At 43.4% G+C, this 14,846-nt stretch overlaps 1 long non-coding RNA gene across 1 annotated transcript; it reads left to right on the forward strand.

The window, feature by feature from the left end:
• Positions 1-75: 75 nt before the first annotated feature.
• LOC119973106 lies at positions 76-12,956 on the forward strand. The gene is made up of 3 exons (XR_005462234.1): positions 76-269; positions 1,217-1,408; positions 12,769-12,956. It is a non-coding gene; the product is annotated as an uncharacterized LOC119973106 (long non-coding RNA).
• The last annotated feature ends 1,890 nt before the right edge of the window (positions 12,957-14,846 follow it).

The following is a 14,846-nucleotide window of genomic DNA, read 5'->3' on the forward strand; positions in this document are numbered from 1 at the left end:
AAGGGGGGGGGGAGATACAAATCGCGGAGTTGGATGTTGTTATTTTTTGCTGCAAGCTGCCCCCTGACGTCATATCCACCTGCTGTGTAAACAACATGTATCAGAGAGGGGGGAAGAGAAAAAGCTGCTGTGTGCGAGGCTCCGAGCTGCATGGGAGCAAGTTTGGCGTTAACACCAAATAAAAGGAAACATAAGTCTCCCCACCCCGGTCTCATACGGGCTCTGGAGGAGCTCGACCCAGTGAAAGTGATTGTGAAAATGTTGAAAGTGTGAGTGGGTTATATATAATATATGTGTGTGTGTGTATATACAGAGAACTGGGCCAAGCAGCTCAGCGACTCCGAGAGGCGCTCCCGCTCCGCTCGGCTCCCCTCGGCTCGCCTCGCTCGGTGCTCTCTGGCCAATGAAGGCAGCTGGGTTCGGGAGGTGAAAGTTCAGCAAGAGGACAACCCTGTCAGGAAGTAGAAAGTGTCAATCTAAAGAGTGCCAACCCTACTCTTATCTACTTCACTGACCATTTCTCTCCCTCTCTCTCACACACTAAACAGGGACAATCTGCGAAAGTGCCGATCCATTTCGTGCCATATCGTATTCAGCAACTGCGGGGGCCACAAAGTCTCCCAGCTTCATTTATTATTATTTACAAAGGAAGGGCAGAAATAGCAAAAAGAAAGTTATGTTGGAAAGGGGTGAGATGCGGAGGGTAAAGTTTGTAACTTGCAATGTATGTCACCCTGTCTTGTTAATGGTTTGCTGTGCGCGTCTAGTTGTAATATCTCAGCTCATCGGCGTATGGAGAGGATCCTCTTTGAAATGATTGCCTGGGTTTGCTCAGCTCTGAAGTCCACCATAGCCGAGTATGACACCAGTCCTCAAACCTTTAGTCTCTTTAAGAGCCATCTTCTGATACATTGTGACTGCGGATTACTGGAATTGATATATAACTCCTTCTGAAACAATCGAGCACACGAAGCTGCGACAGATTTTTTTTCCTTGATAGCCTTATAATAAAAACATTAATTACGAACCCGATGGGGCGATTTTTCTTTTCTTGAAAAATGCTTGCGAATCGGTTCAGTAGTCCAATTAACACTTCTAGAACGTAACATTAATCTGCAATTTAACTGAAATCTTTCTGAAACCTTGCGTGTCCTTGATCAAGGACTGAAATGCGGAGATATAAATTTATTTATAAATGACGCTTAATTTATTACAGGGGCTATCAGTGGCCGTGCTGAAGAGTGGCGGATTTCTCTCAAGTCTCCGTTCTGCTGAGAGATGGATTTGAGCAAATGGAGAGCCTGGAACGCCATCCCCTGGTAGTAAAAGTGTCGGAAAACGCCAAGGAGAAAATAATGCATGTACAATGGCAGCATTATTTGAACCCGATCCGATGCAGAATTAAATGGTACAAAGTTAGGAATATTGTAAATATACAACGCCTGAATGCGTCATGGTTAAAATAATTGAACAAAGCAAAAATCAGATATCCGAGTCTGAATCAAATTATACCATTGTCACATTTAGGTTTAATCCCAATTATACAAGAAGCGCTTTTATTAATATCATTAGTTTAGATACATTGACAGAACGGGCTACAACCAGTCTAAGGCAATCCAGATGTGTGCATAAGAAAAGCCTTAACATCAAATACCTGCACAACGGTTAGAACTTTGAGTCATTGCAGCGAAAGCCCGCGGTTCTTCCCAGCTGTGTAAATACCAGTCCATTGTATACAAAATAAACTGAAATCGCTCATTGGCAACAAGGTGGAAACCGAAAATCGTTGGGATATTTTCCTGCCCTAACGAATAGCTTCAGTAGACAGTTACCCGTTTCGTCCTAAATTCCCTGCAGTTTCCCTGAATCCTCGCGGAGCACATTTCTAACGCCGTCTCCGGCTGTGCGATCTTGTCCCCAAAGCCGCGAGGAATGCGCCGGCAGTTCTTTCCGAATAACCCCCACCGTCAAAGTTGGGTGAAGGTCCGCGTAAATCCCGCTGAACCGTGTGGACAGGCGTCTAGCGGTTCCCAATTCAGGCGGTTGGACTTGACCGTGAAATGCAAAGTTGGAATCGCGGAGTAGCGACAAAACAACGAGATAACAATCAACAAATCTGGGGTGCAGTCTAAACGTTCAACTTTATTGCAAAGTGAACCCAACTGTAATTTCTGAATACCCTCTGTGCGTTTCGCCCCGAAATCTTCTAAAAAAGCAAATTCCTGATTTACTAGCCACATTTTCAACTCACTTAATCGTTACGTAATTATGTTTTCTCTCTCCCAATACTGTCCAGCATTATCCCAATTATGTCCTTAAATAATAACGTTCAATCAGATTTTTTAAATGATAAAGATGCCGGTTTGGTGTATTTTTTACAGCATTCAGTTAAACTTTAAACATTTGATGGATACGTTTGCAGATTTTATCATATTAACCGGAGGATTTTCCCTCCTGAAATCACCTCATTTTTATTTCAAATCTTAAATATCAGTGAAAAACTATTTGAAACTCGGACAAATGGAGTTTCGCGCGATATTTCACCCCAATCACCCTGGTCTCCGTGGTCCTTACGGTTGCAATGTAATTGAATTGCATTTCAGCCACGAATGTTGTTAAGATTTTATGAAAAGATTAATTTATTTACTAAGCATGGTGTCCATTCACTGTCTGCCACATTTGTAGTATTCTAGAGTGGTTAACCTCACTGTGTGCACCTCGGGGAGTTAAGACGGTTCAGAATAACCTTGTGCAGTCCGAGTTTCCCTGACCCCTGGCTTTAACGCTTGTGTTATTCCTTACAATTTTTGTTGACAATACCACACTCAGAGTGTGCATCGGAGGGAAGCATTTTAACTTTTGTGAAGGAGCACCGACAGTGACGGGCATTACTGGGGAGTCCACTATGAAGGTCCAACTGTAGAGCTCTTCAGCTGTACACTCACTCACCTGGATCGATACTCACTCTCGGACTTGAGAATTTTGGCTTCTGTGCGCTACCCCCGTGATTGGCGTCGATATATCTATATAGTCCTTTATATGTATAGACTATTGAGTGGTGCCGTCCCCGTTAATGGTACAGCTAGTTACTTATTGGTAATTCATCAGTATGGGTTTTTATCTGTGCAGTCAGTTAGCGGGATGGGCGCTCAGCTGCACTGTCACCCATATATCGGTCCTCAGCCTGCATTTCACCACACATTAAATTCATGCTTCAGCAAGGACGGGTTCATTTTTAAAAACGTATTCGCTGTTCAACCGATAGACGTGATTTAGACCTTTGGTCGATAGAAACACGTTTGGACAGCATGGCGAATCTGTGATCACACATGCCATGCAAGGGAGAGAGGTCAGGTGGACAGAGACTGGAGTTCAGTGTTGGACTTCCACCTAACTCACTCCTCATTCTTTTCCATTCCTGTTGGCAATTTGTTTAGCATTTTTCGAGGTCGTTTTTTGTAAAACTCATTTTGAATTTAGATACTTTCTGTGTTTTACGCCTTGACCACTTTGTAGGCTTCTGTGGTGTTACCCATTCCATTGGCTGTTGGTTCTAGATCAATCAGATTGCTTGCTTCTTGTATTTCTCATCAGTGGATAACAGTTCACAGGTCAGCCATCCCTGCTCTTCTGGCCAACTGGAGATGCTCAAGATTTTTCTTATTTCTGCATTAGAGATTGTGCCATTGGGGCTAAAGCACCCATCCAAGCACGTATGTTTCATATAGTCCTGCGTCCAATTGGGAGCACAAGAGGGGATAATGACTGCTAGGCTACTTACAGGGTAGGGGTGGAAGTTGGAATCTGTGGAGACTGGTGAATTTGCAGTGTACAGTGTTTTTCTTTATATTTCCTTGTATGCAGAGGATTACGACCGCACAATATAAATAATGTGGCTCCAAACTTGATGTCGACATTTGTCCATGTAGTGGAAAATATTCCTCAGGATTTTGAAGCATCTTGCTGCCTTTGTTCCAAGCGTTCTTCTCATATTCTTTCAGTTTTCCCTCAATCCTAATTCAGGTCTCTTCCTTTGCTACTTGCTTGTCTGTCAGAGGTAAATTGATCGTAAATAAACAAAATATAAACCCTCTCCCCGTAGCAAACACCTGTCATTGACTGAAAAAGTACTCATAAATTTGAAGAAAGATGCTCAACTTTAGGCATATCAGTGACATCTTGGAATAATTTCACATAATCTAGTGGGATATGAGAAGCAAACACCACTGAAATGCAAAAGAAATGTCACTCACAATCAAGTTTATTTAATGTTTAAAAAGAACAATTATCATATGCATGTATAATCAGCAATAGAATTTGGAGGCTAAAATTAATTCTAAGTGCTGATATAACCTCATGAATTAGTGGAAATATACAATTTGCTAATGATCCAATGTTAACGTTTCTTATCTCTTCCCAGAAACTGATAGAGTTGATGTGTATTTCTATTTTTATTCTTTTCAAAAGCTGAAAATTTTTCTTTTGCTAACCTTTTTCTTTTGTTTTACTTTACCTCGGGATTCAATTATACGTTGCTTGTTTATATTTTATTTTTCTAATTTATTTTATTTTATTAATATTATCTTAATTTGCTTTGCCCTTACATCTTTAATTTGTTCCTTTAACCTATTGCTTTATCATCACTTATCCAACCTCACAACCTGAAGCCTTCTCTACAATTTTGCAGTAATGAATACGTTCCCATTGATCATACAGCCAACCCAAAACAAAAGAGTACATGGGAATCTACCTCATCTTTCTACCTACAAAGAGAACAAAGTGCTTGAGGATACAACTATTGTGCTTTTTTTCCATACTGCCAACAGGATGCATAGAGACTTCATTTAGGGCCTGTTGATAGTTGTAATAGATGCAAGAAGCTATCCCTATGGCCCTGGCGACTAATTAGAGAGGTAATTTTATATATTTTTAGCTGAACCAAACTGTATCATGCCTAAGCATACATATGGTGGATAAGTGAAAGAAGATTGATTTCTCAGATAAAGGAGTCCAAAGATTTCGCTTTACAGATCAGTCGCATTCCCTAACCGGATGTTGCATGATATATTTTCTTATGTCTAGGGTATTTGTCACAAGTTAAACAAATGGATCATTGAAATGCTCATTAAAGAGTGTTTGCATCCAATGTTAGAAGCTAGCCAGAGTAGAAAACTAAAGCAAGATTAAGAAAAATTCTGAAAGGTGGTTGAGCAATTAATTTGGATAGAAAGAACATAGAACATACAGTGCAGAAGGAGGCCATTTGGCCCATCGAGTCTGCACCAACCCACTTAAGCCCTCACTTCCAGTCTATCCACGTAACCCAATAACCCCTCCTAACGTTTTTGGTCACTAAGGGCAATTTATCATGGCCAATCCACCTAACCTGCATGTCTTTGGATTGTGGAAGGAAACCGAAGCACCCGGAGGAAACCCACGCAGACACAGGGAAAAGGTCCAGACTCTGCACAGACAGTGACCCAGCGGGGAATCAAACCTGGGACCCAGGCGCTGTGAAGCCACAGTGCAATACCCACTTGTGCTACCGTGCTGCCCATGGTAATGATGAAATATGAATACATTGATCCCATTCCAATTCTAGAATCAGAATTGAAATTAAATTCTTCCTTTTCTGACATGAAATAAACATGCAATTGGTCCAACAATAGCTAGTTCACCATTACTTTGGATTAGGGTATACAAATAGGATTTTGCCTTGTTTTTGTAAATCTTCCATTTGTACAATTCACTTTCTACTATTCAGTACAATGTGTAATATGAGAATAGAATCATTGATAAGGAAGATTTTGGTCTAAAGCACAGATTTCTCATCACCATAAGAGAAAAATACTTTGACACTATGTCCTATAAAGAAATACAAGCATTCAAGTGCATGTCTGAAATCTGAGTCCTCTTCTCTCACAACAAAGAATGTAATTCTAGTATTTAATAATATAGGAAAAGTGCTTAGTTGTGGCAGGCCCAATAACGTAAACATAAGAAAGAGAAATAATTTGGAGTATTTTTGACTGAATCTTTCTAAGTGTTTCAAACTCACTTTGTTCAAGGAGAGTTTTCTATAGTATTGTCACCAATGATTGCAGATGATTATGCCATTAATTTCCCTCCTAAAACCAGTGACTTATCTTTAGGCAGTACAACAATGTGATAATTGTCCTTATGATTGGGAAGTTGGCACTGATTCTACTATCTCATTAACTTCTCTTATTGTCACCCTTAAGGCATTAAGGTTTAATTCTATAATACAGGAGGTAGAATGAAACTGTTTTTGGCTTCAAAGCTCAGAATCTGTACAATATAACTAAGATTTGGCAGCAATGATAATGTTAGGGAATCAGGCAATGCTGTTGACTTCAATCACACTGGATGGAACAATGTACTGAAGTTAACATTTTACCTTCAAACTAAATGGCTCAATTAAGCCTTTGGTTGTTGATTATGGCTTGAATTCTAATGTTAAATTACTAATTCTTCAAGTTCATGATGAAATTAATAAGACAATTTAGAACATTTCCTGACAACCAGGTTGCTAAATTTCATAAAGTATAAAAGTACCTTGAAAATTAGTACTGAAATATGGTAAATGAAACAAAATTAAGGATCCCTTACAGTTTGAATCACAGTCTTATTAAAATATCCACCAAATGAATCTTAAAGATGCTTGGACCTAAATCAAATAGAAAGTATTAGAATACTAATGCACTACTCTGCATCCTCAGAGTCCAACAGAGGTTAGTTAGTATATTCGGATGTGTACCAGCTAAGCATTTTATTAAGATTTTTTTGATATTAACCTTTACTTTCAAATGCATTGTTTTAAAACAGCTGAGTAAATTAGTACACCTGATGGGAAGATCATTTTGCATAGTAACAGATCCAGAAAACAAAGCTTGTTTCTGGATTGAACACAGCATCTAAATATGCTATTCCTCTGCTAAATATGCACTTGTAGATATGCACTGCTAGTTTCACATTGAATCAGGGATGAAAAACAACCTTGAGGAAAAATTACAAATACCTCAGATGAATGCCCTACTCTAATCAAAAACCTTCTGTTGTTTGTGAGTTTTGTGCTGCTCAATCTGGGAACTCTATTGAAGTATTGCATAACTATCTAATTTATTTATTTAGCTTTTTAATCCATTCAGAAACGTAAGGTAGTGTATTATTTAGCGATAGCTTATAGCTATCAAAACATATTGATCTCTGCATCATTATGTTTATGTTGATCTTCAACAATCAAACGGTCTTGTGTCGTTTATTAGAGTTCCAGCATTTTCAAACTGTATGAGTTGATGAGATACAAAGCATTTTTAAAAATTTGCATGAATTCTGCAAGAGATTATTGGCAGCCTATCTAAATACACATGGTGGAAAGAAATTGGCTGCGAACAATTTAACAGTAAATATCCTTCCCTTCCATGAAAAACTAAGGAAAACAATAAAACACCACATTGTTTCAGTTGCTGCACCCCTCCCATAATCAGAACACTTAGAGTACAGTCCTCATGAGTGACAAGATGCCTGGAAGTGAGATATGTTGATTATTCTATTACAGCACAGCTCCCAGTGGAGCATTTCACTGTCTCACAACCCCCAGTGGTACCACATACATTATAGGATTGATTCCAGTATGAAACTGGAATTGTACTATTCCCTGTGGAATGCAATACTTCTTAATCATAAAGAAAATGCGTAACATAGCTACAGTGTTTTTAAAGTATGTATAGCTCTTGTATTGTTGTTTTAAGTTGGACAAAGGGTACAATTGTTATTTTGTTATCAAACATTTATAAATAAATTGGTAGCTAGGTCCCCAAAATAATTTTGTCACAGAAAACCTGGTAGTTTTACATCATACATGAAACAAGTCTTGAGTACAACTGAGAGCAATAACTTATTGTTCTGAAACTGCGATCAAAATGATTTTGAATTGAACATTAGATTAATTTTCTAGCAGTTATTTTGATATATGATTAGAATAACCTGATTTGTGAAAGTTATATTCACATATGATTAATTGAAAATCTATCAGTTTTTTGTATAAACTATTCTGGACACAGAAATAAGTATGTTTCTTTTTTTTGGAAAATATTTTATTGAAACATTTGTAATTTTCACAGTTTAACACGTTAACATTTCTTAAACAACCGCGTGGGCCGACACATGCAAAGCGCCTAAAAGAACAAATAACAGAAAACAATGTCCCCTACTAACCCCGCCCTATTCCTTAATTACTTAACTAACATTGCTATGCCTCCTGTTTTCCTCCCCCACCCCACTTTTCCCCTCCCCCTTACTGCTGAAGAAATCCATGAATGGTTGCCATCTCCGGGCGAACGCCTGAGTTGATCCTCTCAAGGCGAACTTGATTTTTTTTCCAGACTGAGAAACCCTGCCATATTCCTGATCCACACACCTGACTTCAGGGGCTCCGAGTCCCTCCATCCCAGCAAAATCTGTCTGCGGGCCACCAGGGAGGAGAAGGCCAGGAAATTGGCCTCCCTCCCCTGGCCCCCGGCCCCCGGATATTCCGAGACCCCAAATATTGCCAGTTCTGGACTTGGAGTTACCCTCCCTTCCAGGACTTCTGTCATAACGTCCGCAAATCCCTGCCAGAATCCCCTCAATTTTGTGCATGCCCGAAACATATGTACATGGTTCGCTGGGCTACCTCCACACCACCCACATCTGTCCTCCATCTCCTCAAAGAACCTGCTCATCTGAGCTGCCATCATGTGGGCCCTGTGGACCACCTTGAACTGGATCACGGTGAAGTCTGGCACACAACGAGGATGAATTGACTCTCTTCAAGTCTTTTTCTCACAGTTCAATTTCCAGTCCTCCTCCCAGCTCCTCCTCCCACATCCTCTTCACCGCTCTAATAGAGGCCCATTCCCATTCCTTCAACTCCTTTATGAAATGAAATGAAAATCGCTTATTGTCACGAGTAGGCTTCAAATGAAGTTACTGTGAAAAGCCCCTAGTCGCCACATTCCGGCGCCTGTTCGGGGAGACTGTTACGGGAATCGAACCGTGCTGCTGGCTTACCTTGGTCTGCTTTAAAAGCCAGCGATTAGCCCTGTGAGCTAAACAGCCCCTCTGAAACCCTCTCCTCTCCAACCCCTGTTTTTGGCATCACCTTGTCCTGTAGTCCCCTCAGGGGGAGGCGAGGAAAGCTTGGAACGTGCCTCCGTACAAAGTCCCTCACCTGAAGGTACCCAAACCCGTTCCACCCGGCAACTCAAACTCCTCCTCTAGTGCCTCCAAGGTCGGAAAGCCCTCCTGGATGAATAGGTCCCCAAATCTCTCAATCCCTGCCCGCTGCCATCTCTTAAAGCCCCCATCCAGCCCCCCCTGGGCAAACCGGTGGTTGCACTCACGCCCCCTCCAACCTCATGTGCTGCCTCCATTGTCCCCACACCCTTCGGGCTGCCACCACCACAGGGCCTGTAGAGTACCGAGCCGGCAAAACGGCAGAGGGGCTGCTAGTAAAGCCTCCAAACTCATACCTTGTTGGATGCCTCCTCCACTCACTCCTAAACCGACCCCTCCCCCACTAGCCACTTCCTGACCATCGATATGTTGGCCGCCCAGTAATAGTTAATGAACCTCGGGAGGGCCAAGCCTCCCTCCAGAAGTGCCTTCTTTACTCTCGGAGTTTTACCCGCCCACACAACACCCAATATCGCCGGTTTCATTTTCCTAAAAAAAGCCTTTGGGACAAAAATTGGAAGACATTGAAAAAAGAAGAGCAGTCTCGGAAGGACTGTCATCTTCACCGTCTGAACCCTCCCCGCCAGCATCAGTGGGAGCATGTCCCATCTGCGGAAGTCCCTTTTCATTTGATCCACCGCTTTGCCCAGATTAAACTTATGAAGCTGCCCCCAATCCTTAGCCACTTGAATCCCCAGATCTCTAAAACTCCTCTCAGCCACTTTAAAAGGTAAGTCCTTCAGTCTCCTTTCCTGCCCCCATGCCTGGATCATGAACATCTCGCTCTTTCCCATATTTGACTTGTAGCCTGAAAATCACCCAAATTCTCCGAGTATCCCCATGAATTTGGCCATCCCCGCCACCGGATCTGTGACATAGAGCAGCAAGTCGTCCGCATAGAGAGAGACCCTCTGCTCCACTCTCCCCCTCACTATTCCCCGCCAGGCATTCAATGATCTAAGGGCCATTGCTAAGGGCTCTATGGCCAGGGCAAACAGTAATGGGGAGAGCGGGCATCCCTGCCTTGTCCCCCTGCAGAGACTGAAGTATTCTGACTGGACTCGGTTGGTTCTTATATTTGTCACCTGAGCCTGATATAACAGCCGGACCCAATCCACAAATCCCTGCCCGAGCCCAAACCTGCCTAAAATATCCCATAGGTACTTCCACTCCACCCAGTCGAAATCCTTCTCTCCGTCCATGGCTACAGCCACCTGAACATCACGCGCCCCTCCGCTGGTATCATTATGACATTAAGAAGCCATCTAATATTGGACGTGAGGTGCCTGCCCTTCACAAATCCCGTCTGATCCTCCCTGATTACTTCCGGGACACAATCCTCTATTCGGGTGACCAAGATCTTTGCCAGCAATTTAGCATCTACATTCAAAAGGGAAATTGGCCTGTATGATCCATAGCTCTCCGGGTCTTTGTCTCGCTTCAGGATGAGAGAGATTGATGCCTGTGATAGCGTTGGGGGAAATACTCCCAGCTCTTTGGACTCATTAAAAGCCTTGGCCAGAAGCGGCCCAGTAACCCAAAAACCTTTTATAAAATTCCACTGGGAATCCATCAGGTCCTGGGGCCTTACCCAATTGCATCTCCCTCAATCCATCTATCACCTCCCTGAGCCCAATTGGGCCCCCCAAGACTTCCACCAGCTCCTCATCTACCTTCGGGAACTCTAGCCTCCCCAGGAATTGATTCATACCCTCATCCCCGATCAGGGTTCCGACTAATATAGACTATAGAATTCACGGAACACGTCGTTAACTGCTCTCGGATCCATCTCTACCTTCCCACTCATATCCTTTATTTTTCCTATTTCTCTCACCGCCTCCTGCTTCCTCAGCTGATGTGCCAGCATCCTGCTAGCTTTCTCCCCATATTCATATATTGCCCCTTTTGCCTTCCCCAGCTGTCCCTCTGCCTTTCCTGTGGAAAGGAGCCCAAATTCCATTTGGAGTCTCTGACGCTCCTTTAGGAGCTCCTCATTCGGAGACTCCGATGTCTCCTGTCCACCTGTAAGATTTCTCCTACCAATCTGTCCAGCTCCGCCCATTCAGTCTTCTCCCTCTGAGCCCGAATCAAAATACATTCCCTTCGAATAACCGCCTTCAATGCCTCCCACACCACCCCAGCCACGGTCTCTCCCATGTCGTTGTTCTTTATATACCCCCGAATGGCCTCTCTCACTCGCTCACAGCCGTCGTCCGCTAACATTCCTGCATCTAATCTCCACTGCGGGCACTGGGACTTCCCTGTGCTTATCCGCAGATCTATCCAACACGGCCCGTGGTCTGACACTACAATTGCTGAGTACTCAGTGTCCTCCACCCCCGCTAACAAATGTTATATCCAGTACAAAGAAATCTATCCTGGAGTATACCAGGTGAACATGGGAGTGAAATTAATATTCCTTGCTCCGTGGCCTCTCGAATCTCCATGGATCAACCCGTCCCATGCGCTCCATGAACCCGCTTTCACCATTGCTGATACCTTCCCTGGCCTGGAACTCGACCGCTCCATTCTCGGATCTAGGACCGTGTTGAAGTCACCCCACATAACCAACTGGTGCGAGTCAACACCCAGGATCTTTCCCAGCACCTTCCTGACAAACGCGACATCATCATTTGGGGCATATATATTTACCAACACCACTGCCATTCCCTCCAGTTTCCCGCAAACTATAATAAATCTGTCTCCCGGGCTGCCTCTATCTTCCCTACCTCAAATGCCACCCTTTCGTTAATCAGGATGGCCACTCCCCTTGTTTTAAAGTCCAGGCCCAAATGGAATACCTGTCCGGCCCATCCCTTCTTAAGTCTAACTTGGTCTGCCAGCTTCAAGTGTGTCTCCTGTGGCATGGCCGCGTCGCTTTTAGCTGTCCCAAGTGTGCGGGCACACGGGCCCTTTTGACCGGCCCATTCAGTCCACGAACATTAACGTAATCAGCCTGGTCCGGGGTGTGGGGGGGGGGGGGGGGTTGCTCATGCCCCCCTCCCTTGTTGATCAGCCATGACTTTTCCTAGACCAGCCCTTAGCCCATGGCCAGCTCCTCCCCTGGCCCACCCCTCGGCAGCCTCCACCATCTGGTCTCCATCTCCAACCTCTTAAAAGTCCCCTAGTTGTCAGCAATCACCTCCTACCCTCCCCTCCCCCTTACTCCGTCTCTCTTCAACTCTTCCCCCACTTTGCTCCCGTGAACAGGCTCTCCCAGCTAGCCTAGCAGCTCGCGCCTCTGACGCCTAGCATCCTACCACCTGCTGAATCCTCACCCCCCCCCCCCCCCCCCCCCCCCCCCCCCCCACTCTTCACGTAACTTCTCAAAACAACAGCAACAAATACAGAAAGCAAACAAACAATCTCCCAAGGTGCGGGAGCAGAGGCCCACCCCTCCTCCCTTTACATCTTATCAGTCCCATCACCTTCAATCAGAGCCGGAAACAATAGAAGAAAAATCAAACAGGATAAGAAAACATTTATGCTTGCAAAAACTCAAACATCTTTTCTTTTTTCTTTCCCCCCTAGAACAGGGCTAGCAGGAATTAAAAGCACAGCTGTCCAAGAAGAGGGCCCAAAGAAAACAAATGCCAGTGAATTACACAACCGCTCAGCCCACTGCGTTTCTTTGCAGAAAATGTGGCAGAAGCTGCCATGGCAGAATGAGACATCTGAGCAACACCAGGTGATGCTTAAAATGGAGTTGACCACCATAGAAATTACAGTGCTGTAGGAGGCCATTCGGCCCATCAAGTCTGCACCAGCCCTTGGAAAGAGCACCCCACTTAAGCCCATGTTGCCACCCTATCCCCGTGACCACACCCAACCTTTTTTGGACACTAAGGACAATTTATCATGGCCAATCCACCTAACCTGCACATCTTTGGACTGTTGGAGGAAACTGGAGCACCCGGAGGAAACCCACACAGACACAGGGAGAAAGTGCAAACTCCACACAGACAGCGACCCACACTGGGAATCGAACCTGGGACCCTGGAGCTGCGAAGCAACTGTGCTAACCACTGTGCTAGCATGCTGCCCACACAAACTATTATCTTACGAGATGTGCCAAACATGGCACAAACTATTGGCTTACGAGATGGAAGGTTGCCATTGTCTTCTCTTGGGCCAGGAATATGTTTGTAATATTTAGCTGATACCTTCTCCTGTCCATTTGTAAGAACACAAGAAATAGGACCAGGGGAAGATCATGTGGCCCATTGAGCCCACTCTTCCATCCAATATGATCATGACTGATCTTGGGCTTCAACTCCATTTTCCCACCTGCTCCCCATTTCCCTTAATTTTCCAAGACACTATCTCAGCCTCAAATATATTCAACAATGGAAGATCTGCAACCCTGTAGGGTAGGGAATTCCAAAGATCCAAAACTTCTCCTCATGCCAGTCCCAAATCACCTAATGAAGGAGCTGTGCTCCAAAAGCTAGTGATTCCAAATATACCTGTTGGATTTTAACCTGGTGTTGTAGTCCTAAATGATCAGCCTATTATCCTGAGGTTATGCCCCTTTGTTCTATATTCACCAGCCAGGGGAAACAAGACCTCGGTATTTACTCTGTCTAGCCATTTCATGATTATTGAATTTTCTATGTGATCACCGTTCATTCTTCTAAGCTCTTGAAAATACAAACCCAATTTACTCAGCTTCTCATCACAGGATAACCCTCTCATCCCAGGGAAAAATCTAGAGAACCTTCACCACACTCCATCCAACATATGTCCTTCCTTAAATTGGAAACCAAAATTGCACACAGTATTTCAAGTGTGGTTTGATCAAAGCTCCGCACAATTTTAGAAATGCTTCTTAATCTTGTACTCCAATCATCATGCAACAAAGGCCAACATGTCATTTGTTTTCCTAAACCTTGCGGCATTTACATACAAAACTTTTTTGTCCCTTGTACAAGCACAGCCAAGGCTCTCTGAATATCAAGATTTGCAAATTACTCACCTTTTAAAAAAAAAAATACTGTTTTGTTTTCCTTATGCCCAAAGTTCACCTCACAATCTTCATATTATATTCCACTTATCATCTTTTTGGCCACTCATCTAACCTGTCTATATCTCTTTGCAGCCTTTTTGTGACCTCCTCACAGCTTGAATCTCCATCTAGCTTTGTATGATATATTACGCTATGTCTCTTCATCTAAATCATTCATACCGATTGTAAATAGCTGAGGCCCCAATACTGGCCCTGCGCCCTCCACTAATTACTGCCTGCCAATTTGAAAATACCCCATTTACGCCTACTCTTCGTCTCCTGTCTGTTAAGCAGTCATCTATCCATGGTAATACATTAACCCCAATTCCATGAGCCCTTATATTCTTTTTCACCTTTTGTGGCATCTTATTGAAAGCCTTTTGGAAGTCCAAGTATTCCAGGTTGTATTCTCCTTTATCCACCCTATCAGTTACATCCTCAAAAAACTCTAATAAATTTGTCAAACAGGATTTCCCTTTAATAAAACCATGTTGACTTGTTCTAATCATGCTATGCTTTTCAAAGTGCATTGTTAAGACTTCCTTAATAATAGATTCCAGCACTTTCCTGATGACTAATGTGTGGTTAATTGGACAGTAGTTCC

Source organism: Scyliorhinus canicula, chromosome 11, assembly GCF_902713615.1.
Source record: "Scyliorhinus canicula chromosome 11, sScyCan1.1, whole genome shotgun sequence".
In the NCBI taxonomy this organism is placed as follows: Eukaryota; Metazoa; Chordata; class Chondrichthyes; order Carcharhiniformes; family Scyliorhinidae; genus Scyliorhinus; species Scyliorhinus canicula.